General features: G+C 41.0%; 1 protein-coding gene and 1 long non-coding RNA gene across 3 annotated transcripts in view; one reads left to right on the forward strand and one right to left on the reverse strand.

The window, feature by feature from the left end:
• Window positions 1–13,570, forward strand: part of LOC127004954 (mucin-2-like) — a 34,564-nt gene that overhangs the window by 12,687 nt on the left and 8,307 nt on the right. The gene's annotated exons all lie outside the window — the stretch shown is intronic.
• On the reverse strand, window positions 6,329–8,213 carry LOC127004969 (uncharacterized). The gene is made up of 3 exons (XR_007758173.1): window positions 7,103–8,213; window positions 6,773–6,880; window positions 6,329–6,476 (listed from the first exon to the last, which is right to left on the reverse strand). It is a non-coding gene; the product is annotated as an uncharacterized LOC127004969 (long non-coding RNA).

The raw sequence follows: 13,570 nt of genomic DNA on the forward strand, positions 1-13,570 counted from the left end.
TCTAGAGCATTCCCCGACATGTCGCCGAATGGTCACGAACTGTAAGAATCATGGTCATGTCTGCGAACCGGTCGCCGAATTTTTTCACGAACTGATTCGGCGACAAGTTCGCGGCCAAAATTCGGCAGTGTATTTGGGGCTTAAGGAGTTCGATTTGTTTGTGGATGGATTAATACGTTTGATGACAAGACTGAACGAATAGTACACTTGTGGGGTTCGAAGTGCTGGTGCGAGGGTAAGAAATCAATACTTGGCTATTACGATGGACGAACAAAAAAATACCACTGAGAATAGCATCGTGTGTGTGTGTGTGTGTGTGTGTGTGTGAGAGAGAGAGAGAGAGAGAGAGAGAGAGAGAGAGAGAGAGAGAGAGAGAGAGAGAGAGAGAGAGAGAGAGAGAGAGAGAGAGAGAGAGAGAGAGAGAGAGAGAGAGAGAGAGAGAGAGAGAGAGACCAGTGGCCTTCAAACAGCTACTATTTGGTTCGTGTGGTCTGCCAATCCAATAACCGCAATAACCTAAGAACGTGTCACATTTTTCATCTCTCTCTCTCTCTTCTCTGCAACACTATTATATAGTAATTCGTCTCATATGCAGACGTCTCGTATCCGTATCCCGATACTTGGTCTTGGCTCTATTACCTCCGTATCTGAATTCACTTGTCCGTCTCTGGACTTAAAGTTCTGACATGGCTGGTTGGGCCGGCCTACAAATTTAAAAAAAGAATGTTGGTAAGCTAACCGGTCTCTCTTGATGTGCACAGATAATGGCCCCGAGCCCGCCAGCTTAGCAACTACATATGGCTGTCCACCTCCTTACCCAACACTGGACATTGTCGCCACATTGTTTTTAGCAACCTTCATCTTCATTTACAGCGCTGTAATTTAAAGGTGGAATTTGTTGTTTATGCAATGTTTTCCTGTTTAAGTAGTGCAACTTGGATGCCTAAAATTACAGGAGAGGTGCTACTCATTGTGCATATTGTGTCGGTAGTTTGTCCGGATACTGTTCCGTATCGGGATGGTCCCGTGGCTCTATTATGTAGCACACTGAAAGGTTACTGTAATGCCACAGCCACGGTTTGCTAAGAATCGTAAGGTTGCATCATACCTCCAGGTTTAGGCACTACTGTCGTATATTTTAGATATGCAGTTTTACTCATACTTATTGGTTTTGACTACTAGCTCTACTACTACTACTACTACTACTACTACTAATAATAATAATAATAATAATAATAATAATAATAATAATAATACAACTATTCCTACTACTACTACTATTCCTACTACTGCTACTACGCATAATTACTTCGGTTAGATTTCCTAAAGCTACGCGTAATTTCTTGAACGGCAAATACTATTGAGTAATAGACTATCATAAACATCTTCATCCATCCCTGGCCCCAACACCTTGTGCTTGGCTAAGGTTAAAACACAACGCCCCTCTCCCCTGTAACTTAGGCGGCGGCGAGGGTGCCAACGCCTGACCATTAGATAAGTGGTCACGACTTCTGCCGCCTCGCCCCTCAGCATCCTTGTAGCGACCAGACACCTGACACCTTCTACATACCTGGAGGCCTTAACTAAAAGGTCTGGGTGACTCAGCAGAAAGCGTATAAAGGGTAAACTAGGGGAGTGTGCTGAGTTCAACAATGCTGCGACGATGAATTCTGCCCTTTTGACCTTTAACCTTGAGAGGGATTAAAATTTCTTGCTCCTGAGGCCTCTGTACGGTTATGACACTCGATTACTAGCGGCTATACCTTTCCAACGCTTTCCCAGACACTATAAGCATTCATTAGACCAGTGGGTACGGTGGCAAACATAAGACAGTAAGAGAAGAGATCTATAACTATACTTTCTCCTTTTGGCAGTGTAGCTTTCCTATGCTTTCCCAGACACTACTCCTTCAATAGACTAGTGCGTAGATGGCGAACACAAGACAGTAAGAGTAGGGAGTCTCAGTACTGTACTCTATCCGTTTGGTAGAATATCTTTCCCACGCTTTCCCAGACACTGCAAGTTATCCGACCACTGCGTAGATGGCAAACACAAAACACAGTACGATTCTACAGCCGGACTCACTTATCCATTTACGTAAGGAGTTCTGTTTCATGACGGAGCGTAAAAAGTACTGGAGTGAAAGTGGGGTGATAGGATGAAGGGGAAGAAATAGATATGCCTTTTGATGCGAGGAAAAAAGGACGAACATAGAAAAATACAGAATAAAATAATACACTGTTATAATACGAGACTGCACTCGACAAGCGGATGAAACGCAATCCAGGACAGCTACTTCGCAGTGAAAAGATGGAGAAAAGAGTACACGAAAAACAAACAGGCATGCAGATAGATGGGTAAAAGATAACACACACACACACACACACACACACACACACATGAGTACCAATTAGAGAGAGAAAGTGAAATGACTTGCCCTTCTGGCGGCGTAAGACAAACGTTTTCTTCCTCAACACTCCTTCCCTTCCTCTCCTTCCTCCTCCTCCTCTTCCTCCTTTTTACCCTGCCACACCCATGCCCCACCCTTGTTTATATTTTTTTGTGTGTAGGTGGTCTATATATTTTTTTTGTCTGCTTATCACTTATCATATTTATTTTTCTTCTCCGTAAACCTGATCTTCCCTTTTCTAATTTTCTTTCTTCTTTATTATTATTATCATCATCATTTTCTTCTTTTTCTTCTTCTTCTGGGCCACACTCCCTTCCTATCGTTATTTATTAATAATTATTATTTCTAATGTAACACTTCTATTGAGGTTGTCACTGTTTATTTTTATTTTCTAGCTTATTTATTTTTAGCTCGAAGTCTTAACGCATCACCTTTGTTTTGTTTTCTTTTTTATAATTTTATCAAGGTCTGCGCTGCATATCATTCGTTCTATATAAAGTTTCCCTTCCGCGTTCTTCACTACTCATTGTCTTCAGTTATCTTCTCCATTTTCACTTTTTATCATAACAATTAACGTAAGTAGCAGACTCAACGCAAAGGACTAATCATTCACCTCTCTCGCATAATATTCACAAACACACCTAGCCAAATGCCTCTTATATTATATTTTACAAGCCAGCCTATATAGATAAATACCTCGTAGAAAATTGTCACACCACAACCTACCCTGATGCCTCATACAATTTTCATAACTCCACCTAGCCAAATGCCTCACTCATAATCTTCCCAACCCTTCATAGCCGAATGCCTCTCATAATCTTCACAACCCTACTTAGCCAAAAGCCCTGGACACATAACCTTCACAACTTAACTTAGACAAATGCCTCTCACATAATCATCACAGCTCGACCTAGCCAAATGCCTCACACATAACCCTCTTAACCCTACTTAGCCAAATGTCTCACACAAGCTTCACAACTCCACCTACCCAAATGCCTCTTATAACTTTCACAGCCCTACCTAGCCAAATGCCTCTTATAATATTCACAGCCCTACCCAGACGCCTCTCTTCACAGCTCCACCTACCCAGATGACACACATAATCTTGACAACTCCATCTAGCTTCTTATACAAATTTCAGAACCCCACCTACACAAACGGCCCCCTGCCCCGCCCAGTCCAGCCCCGCCCCGCTCCGTCATGCTCAGCTAGGTCATCCACACACTATCACACGAGGCAAAAAAGTGATTAATTGTCCAGACCTTCAGACAAGACCACAAAATACTATGCATGGATATTAGTGCAGACTGTAATCAAGGTAATCACAGATGAGAGAGAGAGAGAGAGAGAGAGAGAGAGAGAGAGAGAGAGAGAGAGAGAGAGAGAGAGAGAGAGAGAGAGAGAGAGAGAGAGAGAGAGAGAGAGAGAGAGTGGTAATGGGTACGGTAAGAAGTTAGGTTTGAGGCGTATACATTCTAGCTGCGCGTGGCTTCGGTGTTCATCTTCGTTTCATTGACCCTTAACCCTTTATTTGCCGTACCTTAAGCGCCAACCCGTACCATACTATACGTTTTCACCATTTCTTGTCATCATCACCTTGGTCTCCCCCATGGAGGTAGAATAGGCGCACCTAACATCATCGTAGCCGATCCAGGATTCAGTACGTTTCCTAACTAGTAGAAGGTAATGTTATAATTGTATTTCGTAAAGAATCCTTATAACCAAAAACTAACTAAAATTATGAGTATTCTTTTTCTTGAATACGACAGTGAATAAACAACAGAACAATAATATGAAAATGCGTATAGCCACCGTTGCCAGATTGTCGTACTCCGAGCATATTCTTTACCTGTTTCTGACGCCTAACTATTGCCAAGAAATATCAGAATCTAACTCTTTTAACGATAACTATAAATTAGTTTCGTTATTGGAGCCCAGAAGACAGTTTAGGGGTAGGAAGTCGGGAAACATAATCGGCTGAGTACGACAATCTGGCAACGTTGAGGCTGTAGCCCTGAGGACCGAGGCTGCTCCCACGCCATTTTGCGGGTGTCAGATACCTGAAATAGCATATTTTTACTGCGCAAAGCAGGTGATGTCACTTATTGTGACTTCGTGAGCTTTCATATTTATCTATTTGTGTATATTTCATGGAGGCAAAACTTACATTACCTGTTTCATTTTTTACTAGTGACCCGAACTGGTGCCTGTTTATCACAACAGAATTTCACTCAAACAAGTGAATCAGACACCACAGAAATATTACCTGTGTGTGGATGAGTGAATACAAAGATAAGCACATACTTTGATTTAACTAGGATGTCTCGTGGATCATTAATAAATAAAAACAAAACATCTGGATAGGCTACTCTTTAGCCCGCTATCGGCTATGGCTGCCAAAAAAGTCCCTCCGCCAAGTTTGTACCCCCCATTTGGTGATTGTTCGGTACGCCTATTGGTGGAGTCGACACGGCAGGCTCCAGTAAACACTCTAGGACCAAAAAAGCCAGACAAGACCCCGAGTTGGTGGCGGCAGCGCAGACTTCTTTCAAAAGGTTGTTGTGTACCTGAGGACTTGGAGGGCGATGACAGCTTGGAGGTAGAATTGGTGGAGTCGACACGGCCCGCTAATCCGACGAACTGTCAAATTTACGGCCAAAAGATCGGGGTGGGCGAGCCTGACCGAGCCCATTAAGAGGGAGCCTGACATGACAACACCTGACACCTGGCCGTAAAAATGACAGCTCGGGCGGATTCACTTAATTGGGGTGATGTCGACTCCACCAATTCTACTTCCATGGTCTCCCCATCTACTTTACTCTCTGCCCTTCCTACTCTATCTTTACCACAGCGCTGCGCATCTCCATTCTGTCGATATATAGATGATCATGCGACGGAGACGAGTATCACAGTCACCCGAAGCAGTAGCGTATTCCCCCAACTTTATCTTCACCAGCCACCCTTTCCCACTTCTTTATTTCAATCCTTTCTCGCACTACGTCATTTTTTACCTTGTCTACCTTAAATACTCTACAGCAATTTTTATTTTTTACAACAGAGGAGTCAGTTCAAGGGCACAAAAAAAGGAATCAAATGTGAAAAAAAGCCCGCTACTCGCTGCTCCTAATGTATAACTTCCGTTTGTATTTTACCTGTATGTACTAAACGTGCCGCTCCCCCCCCCCCCCCCCACACACACGCACACTCTTCAGCCTGCCCAGAGCCAATGTTATCACCTCTGACTTTTCCTCTTCGTGCCACACAAGTTGTTCACGTCTCCATTACAAGGTCGGCACCCGAATACTTCCATGCACGTAAACCTCTTGCTTCCTATATAGTTTTTTTTATTTTATTTTATTATCCAAGCCTTGTGCTACTTTGTTACGCTCTCTTTATTTATCAGTGGGTGGGGGGGGGGGAGATTGCTCCCTCTTGCACGAGGGAGCACGGGCCTTTGCCAAAGGCGGCCCGTAGCAGGGAGCCGACAGACCGACTCTATCGGCGATCGAAATCTAGCCGACCAAGTCGGTACGTCGACGAGGACTGGCGTGTGTCTATTTTTATCAGTGACAACACGTGGTTCCTTCATCCTTGTAACATGCACATAGCTTGATAGCCACTCGTGATAGCTATAACTCTTGAGAACTTAACTTTTCCTACTACACCTTTCTTACCTAATAATACCTCCATTTTTCCCTACTACACCTTTCTTACCTAATTATACCTTCATTTTTCCCTACTACACCTTTCTTACCTAATAATACCTCCATTTTTCCCTACTACATTTCTTACCTAATAATACCTCCATTTTTCCCTACTACATTTCTTACCTAATAATACCTCCATTTTTTCCTATTACATATTTCTTACCTAACCATAACACATTTCCCTATTATATCTTTCTTACAATACCTGCACTTTTCCCTACTACATCTTTCTTACCTAACCATAACACAACATTTCCCTATCACATCTTTCTTAACTAACTCAACATTTCCTAATTACATTCTTCTTAGCTGACCATAACTCAACCTTTATGTATTATATCTTTCTTAACTAACTCAACCTTTCCCTGATACATCCTTCTTAGCTGATAATACCTCAACTTTTCTCTATTACATCTTTCTTAACTGACTCAACCTTTCCCTGATACATCTTTCTAAGCTGACAATATCTCAACTTTTCTCTATTACATCTTTCTTAACTGACTCAACCTTTCCCTGATACATCTTTCTAAGCTGACAATATCTCAACTTTTCTCTATTACATCTTTCTTAACTGACTCAACCTTTCCCTGATACATCTTTCTAAGCTGACAATATCTCAACTTTTCTCTATTACATCTTTCTTAACTGACTCAACCTTTCCCTGATACATCATTCTTAGCTGACAATACCTCAACTTTTCTCTATTACATCTTTCTTAACTAACTCAACCTTTCCCTGATACATCATTCTTAACTGACAATACCTCAACTTTTCTCTATTACATCTTTCTTAACTAACTCAACCTTTCCCTGTTACATCATTCTAAGCTGACAATACCTCAACTTTTCTCTATTACATCTTTCTTAACTAACTCAACCTTTCCCCGATACATCATTCTTAGCTGATAATACCTCAACTTTTCTCTATTACATCTTTCTTAACTAACTCAACCTTTCCCTGTTGCATCCTTCTTAGCTGACAATACCTCAACTTTTCTCTATTACATCTTTCTTAACTGACTCAACCTTTCCCTGATACATCATTCTTAGCTGATAATACCTCAACTTTTCTCTATTACATCTTTCTTAACTAACTCAACCTTTCCCTGATACATCATTCTTAGCTGATAATACCTCAACTTTTCTCTATTACATCTTTCTTAACTAACTCAACCTTTCCCTGATACATCATTCTTAGCTGATAATACCTCAACTTTTCTCTATTACATCTTTCTTAACTAACTCAACCTTTCCCTGATACATCCTTCTTAGCTGACAATACCTCAACTTTTCTCTATTACATCTTTCTTAACTAACTCAACCTTTCCCTGATACATCATTCTAAGCTCACAATACCTCAACTTTTCTCTATTACATCTTTCTTAACTAACTCAACCTTTCCCTGTTACATCCTTCTTAGCTGACAATACCTCAACTTTTCTCTATTACATCTTTCTTAACTAACTCAACCTTTCCCTGATACATCATTCTTAACTGACAATACCTCAACTTTTCTCTATTACATCTTTCTTAACTGACTCAATCTTTCCCTGATACATCATTCTTAGCTGATAATACCTCATATTTTTTCTATTACATCTTTCTTCCCTAGCCATAACTCAACCTTTATATATTACATTTTTTTATAACTAACTCAGCCTTTCCCCACTACATATCCATTCACTCAAGCCGTAGAAGAACGAGCGCCGCCTACATCCACACCTACATCACGTTAACACTTCATACTTAATACAGAAATACACGGGGGAGGATTTATGGTAAGTAACTATAAACAGCAAATATAAGGCGTCTAACCTAAACTAACCTAACCTAATGATGATGGTCCACGGAGCCCACGTGAGCAGCGGAGAATAAAAAGAATATCGTTGAGTCCATGTTAGCCTTTCAATTCCACTTCGTAGTATCATGTAAAATAATAACAATACGCATTCTTTCTTCTATCACACCAGCTCTTTGTCAGACCAGGGACATTTCAACCAAGGTCTTGAAGCTTAGAACAAAGAAAATAAAAACGACCTCCGGTAGCATTCGGCATTTTTTTTATCTCATTGAATTTTTAAAACAGTCGCAAGATACAAGGACAGATACATTTAATATTGGTGTATATACTAATATTTGTTATAGTCTCTACTTTTTTATTGGACTTCTTCAAGGCTAGAAGATATTTTACAGTAGGCTAAATATACAGGTTAGCATTTTCACTAATAGGACGGACAAAAAAGTGCGTGGGTGCGCGTGTACGCGTGTGTGTGTGTGTGTGTGTGAGAGACTGTGAGTGTGTGTGTGTGCGTGTGTGTGTGTGTGTGTGTGTGTGTGTGTGTGTGTATGTGGAGGTATACACTTGAAACTCACAATACTGACTGACCGACCGAGTTGCTAGATCACAGAGTGTCTTCATGTCTATAGTACTTACTGACTAGTTTAACCTTATCAAATGATCATAGGGATAAAATGTCAAATGTCAAATGCCATTTACTCAATGCCGGAACGTTCTCAACATATGCAAAAAAAAAAAAAAATAAGTGAGGCAACAATCAAGTAAGGGCTCAGTGGATAAAAAAAATACCTCTTTCTAAATTAATGGTCATGAAACTTAATAGAAGGGTTTTTGCCACTTCTTCGATTGATATTTTTTTTTAAACACGCAATGAAACTCGGGACGTGACTTCCAACGCGGTGCTATTTAAAACGGGGTTAACATGTAAAAGGTGAAGGAAGAAAAACGCTGCATATAAAAAAATACACACGATTTGACAGATAATCGAGAAGCAGCAGAAAAAAAAAGGGACAGGGAAGAGGAGTAAAAAGAAGAAGAAAAAGAAGTAGTAGTAGAAGAGGAAGAAAGAGAAGAAGAGAAAGAAGAAGAAGAAGAAGAAGAAGAAAAGAAGAAAAAGATGATGATGATGTTGATGATGATGATGAATTAGAAGAGGAAGAAGAAAAAGAAGAAGAAGGAAATGTTGAAGAAGGTTAAAAAGGCAAAAGATAACTAAAACAACCAACCACCAACTTCAGCACAGCACTGTAGAATCATCATCAGCAACAACAACAACAGCAACAAGGCCACCTGCATGTAGCTGCACTCACAAGCCCTTCAAGGAGAAGTGTCGGAAGCGGCTAAATAAACAAAAAAAAATATCTGCGTGTGTGTTCGAGCGACGGTACGTGCGTGCTTGTGTGTGTGTGTGTGTGTGTGTGTGTGTGTGTGTGTGTGTGTGTGTGTGTGTGTGAGTTAATCAGTCCACAGTCATAACACATAATTTTTTTGGTTTGGATTTGTCAACTCGATGGCGATAATATGACAACGTTGATGATACTGACCATACTGATGATGATAGTGATGATGATGGTAGTAGTGGTAAGGACAATGATGGTGACAGTAATCATGATAAGGCCAATAAGATAATTGCGGAACGGTCGAAGTGTGTACCTGCAGCTCCACAATTTCGTCTGCGTGCGAGCGTGCAAAAGAATCTTCTTACATGGGGGTCAGATGACATTGCAAGACATGTCATTCAAAAGCTACTGAGGCAGAGAAAATGCAAAAAGTGCGAGGAAAACGAAATGATGAAATTGCAGGAATATGCTCCACTACTCCACGGTTGTTATTAACAGTGGATTAGGTAGCGCCGAGGAGCAGACATACTGTAAGTAAAAAGTGTATCACCCCGACACACCAGAGACGAAGGCAAAACTACGGCGCGAATTCCTGCAATTTTTTCAACTCGTTGGAATCTCAAATCTCGCGCAAGCTCTTCCTCTTCGTCAAGAAGACCTAGTTGTAAGAATAATGTCTATCATTGTAACGATATCAAAGTAATATTATTGATTATAGTAATAATTATAGCAATAATAATAATAATAATAATAATAATAATAATAATAATAATAATAATAATAATAATAATAATAATAATAATAATAATAATAATAATAATAATAATAATTGTAATATCAACTGTAATTAGAAATATTAGTAATATCAATATTATAATAATAATAATAATAATAATAATAATAATAATAATAATAATAATAATAATAATAATAATAATAATAATAATAATAATAATAATAACTGTAATATTAACTGTAATTAGAAATAGTAATAATATCAATATGATAATAATAATAATAATAATAATAATAATAATAATAATAATAATAATAATAATAATAATAATAATAATAATAATGATAATAATAAGAACAATAACAATAGTAATAGCAGTAACAGCAGGAGCAGGAGCAGAGGAAGCAACAGTAGCAGCAACAATACCATCAACACTTTCTTCTGTTTTGGAATTACTTTTGATTTCAGCAAGTTAAAAAAAAAAGGATCTGACCACGACCACGAGCCTGTATATGCTAAGCGACTTGAATCCATTTAGTACCACGACATCACGAGGGGGCGTGCGGCATCTTAGACGTAGAGTAGAACATGAAGACAATTATAGCGAAGGCCGTTGCGCGTTTCATCTTCAGTAATTAACAAAGCACTGGATGGGAAGCTGTGATTTTTTTTTAAAGGGGAGGATAGTTGCGAACGGTAATCAATAAGAAAAATAAAAACTTACATAATATATTTACCTATTTATCTATCTAGACACATACACATACCTCCCCCCCCACACACACACACAAACACAAACACAAACACAGGAGCAACGCACCCGCTCCCCCCCACACACACACGCAAACACAAGACCAACACACACACACACAAACACAAGAGCAACGCATCCCCCCTCACACACAAACAAACACAAATACAGGAGCAATGCACCCCCCCCCCCCCCACACACAAACACAAGAGCTACACCCCCCACATACACAAACACAAACACAGGAGCAACGCACCCCCCCCCCACACACACAAACACAAGAGCTACACCCCCCACATACACAAACACAAACCCAGGAGCAACGCACCCCCACACACACAAACACAAACACAGGAGCAACACCCCACACACACACACAAACACAAAAGCAACACCCCCCCACACAAACACAAACACAGAGCAACACCCCCCCACACACACACAAACACAAACACAGGAGCAACGCAAACCCCCCCACACACACACACAAACACAAACACAGGAGCAACGCACCCCCCACACACACACAAACACAGAGCAACGCACCCCCCCCACACACACAAACACAAACACAGGAGCAACACACCCCCCACACACAAACACAAACACAGGAGCAACGCACCCCCCTCCCCACACACAAACACAAACACAGAACGCACCCCCCACACACACACAAAAACACAAACACAGGAGCAACACCCCCCCCACACACACACAGGACAACACCCCCCACACCCACACACACACACCAACAGAGGAGCAACGAACAAAACTCCCCCCCCGCAGACACTCACACACATACCTGCACAGAAAAATATACAAACACACATACTAACATCAGTCCATTTTGTTCAACATAAAAAAGCAAAAAGGAATACCCGAGGAAAGGTGAGGAGAGCATTAGACGATTAAGGCAAGGTTCATCAGGAAGAGGAAAATATGCAGGAAGACAAAATATATATATAAAAAAAAGACAAATGTTAAAGGAAGGAAGACACTAGTGAACAAAAAAGAGCCACCGAGATGATAAAACAAAAACAAGGAAGAGAAAGGCAAAGAATTTAAACTTAACAAACTGGAGCTGCGGAGGACATTTATAGGCTCTCTCTGAAGGTCTAGAAGGGCGGGGCGGGAGAAGAATGGGGGAGACTGGGGAAGGGCGGGTCTGGCTGGGGGGAGGCTCCTTCTTGCGGCTGCTCTTGTGCCTTGGGATGACCTCGTGGTGGCGGCGGTAACAATAACACACGCAAAACACGGCTTGGCCCGCCCCACGCCTCCTCGCCCTGGATGGTGGGTTTTTGTCCGTAGACTGTGGAGGAAGGAGAACCAATGGAGGCTTTTTTTTTTTTTGTCTCTCTCTCTCTCTCTCTCTCTCTCTCTCTCTCTCTCTCTCTCTCTCTCTCTCTCTCTCTCTCTCTCTCTCTCTCTCTCTCTCTCTCTCTCTCTCTCTCTCTCTCTCTCTCTCTCTCTCTCTCTCTCTCTCTCTCTCTCTCTCTCTCTCTCTCTCTCTCTCTCTCTCTCTCTCAGATGTGATCCCTTGGCCGCCTGGCAAGGGCATGTGAAAGAAATCTAAAAGGCTCTCAAGGGTTTTCTGGATCGGGTGTGGTATTTATCGCCCCCTCCCCCCCTCTCTCTCTCTCTCTCTCTCTCTCTCTCTCTCTCTCTCTCTCTCTCTCTCTCTCTCTCTCTCTCTCTCTCTCTCTCTCTCTCTCTCTCTCTCTCTCTTAAATGACATGTAACTTACATCACAATCTTTTTTCGTGCTATATATTTATCCTTGATATTTCGCATATCATAAGTTACGCTTTTTTCCGGGTGTTTTTACGTCATATATATGAAACACACACACACACACACACACACACACACACGAGCGGTGCAGGAGCTACGCGCAACACACAACAATGGGTGGCGCTGGTAGTGAATAGTGGTACAAGTACATCTGTCCTCCCCCGGGGCTCGAACACGTACTCAGCGTTCCATATTTCATTACTAAACTGCCACTTTTTATGACGAATATACGAGTTCAACATTGACCACAGATATGAAAGTTTAACACTGACAACATACGCAATACTCTCCACAAAAGGTTAAGACATTGTAAGTGGAATTTGAGCACCTGATTCCAACTTTCTGCAGAGGTAAGATCAGCGTAAGGGATGCTAGTATTTGCTTTAAGCCAAGGAGGCAGAACTAAGCGAAGTGGCCGTCAGATACTGGTAATTACAACTAATCCTCATATTTTCAGTTTTTTTCTTTTTATTTCACTCATCCTTGAGCCCTCACCAAACTGTGGCATTACAGGGAGGCGCCCACCCCTATCGCTGTCTGAGACCCTCGCCTTGTATCTAATCCTTGCCAGAGCATCACACAGAGTTTTCTCCTAACTAATGGCGTACACACTGAAGGACCACTGAATATAATGAGTTCTTCCTGAAAACAATAAGCACTTTCTCAATATCACCCCCATTCACGGGTAGGAAACTCCTTATTCTCTAAATACTCCATTCTTCTATTCCTGTACATTGCCATCATAAATATCTTTGGATAAGTAATACTTTGGGCAGAATAAATCGTTATATGTTAATTATATACCTGTTTTTACATACTTCTTACATCCAGTTGCTTCCATTTGTTTTCAGCTGAAATCTACTTACGAATTCTAAACTTCTCAAGTGAATTAACTAAAATTTCAACTCATCATAAATAAAAGAAATGTTCACCCTTGTGGTTCTTGAAAACTGGTTATCCTCTGGATCATGTCATTCCTCTGGTACACACACACACACACACACACACACACACACACACACACACACACACACACAC

Source organism: Eriocheir sinensis, chromosome 3, assembly GCF_024679095.1.
Source record: "Eriocheir sinensis breed Jianghai 21 chromosome 3, ASM2467909v1, whole genome shotgun sequence".
Taxonomy (NCBI): Eukaryota; Metazoa; Arthropoda; class Malacostraca; order Decapoda; family Varunidae; genus Eriocheir; species Eriocheir sinensis.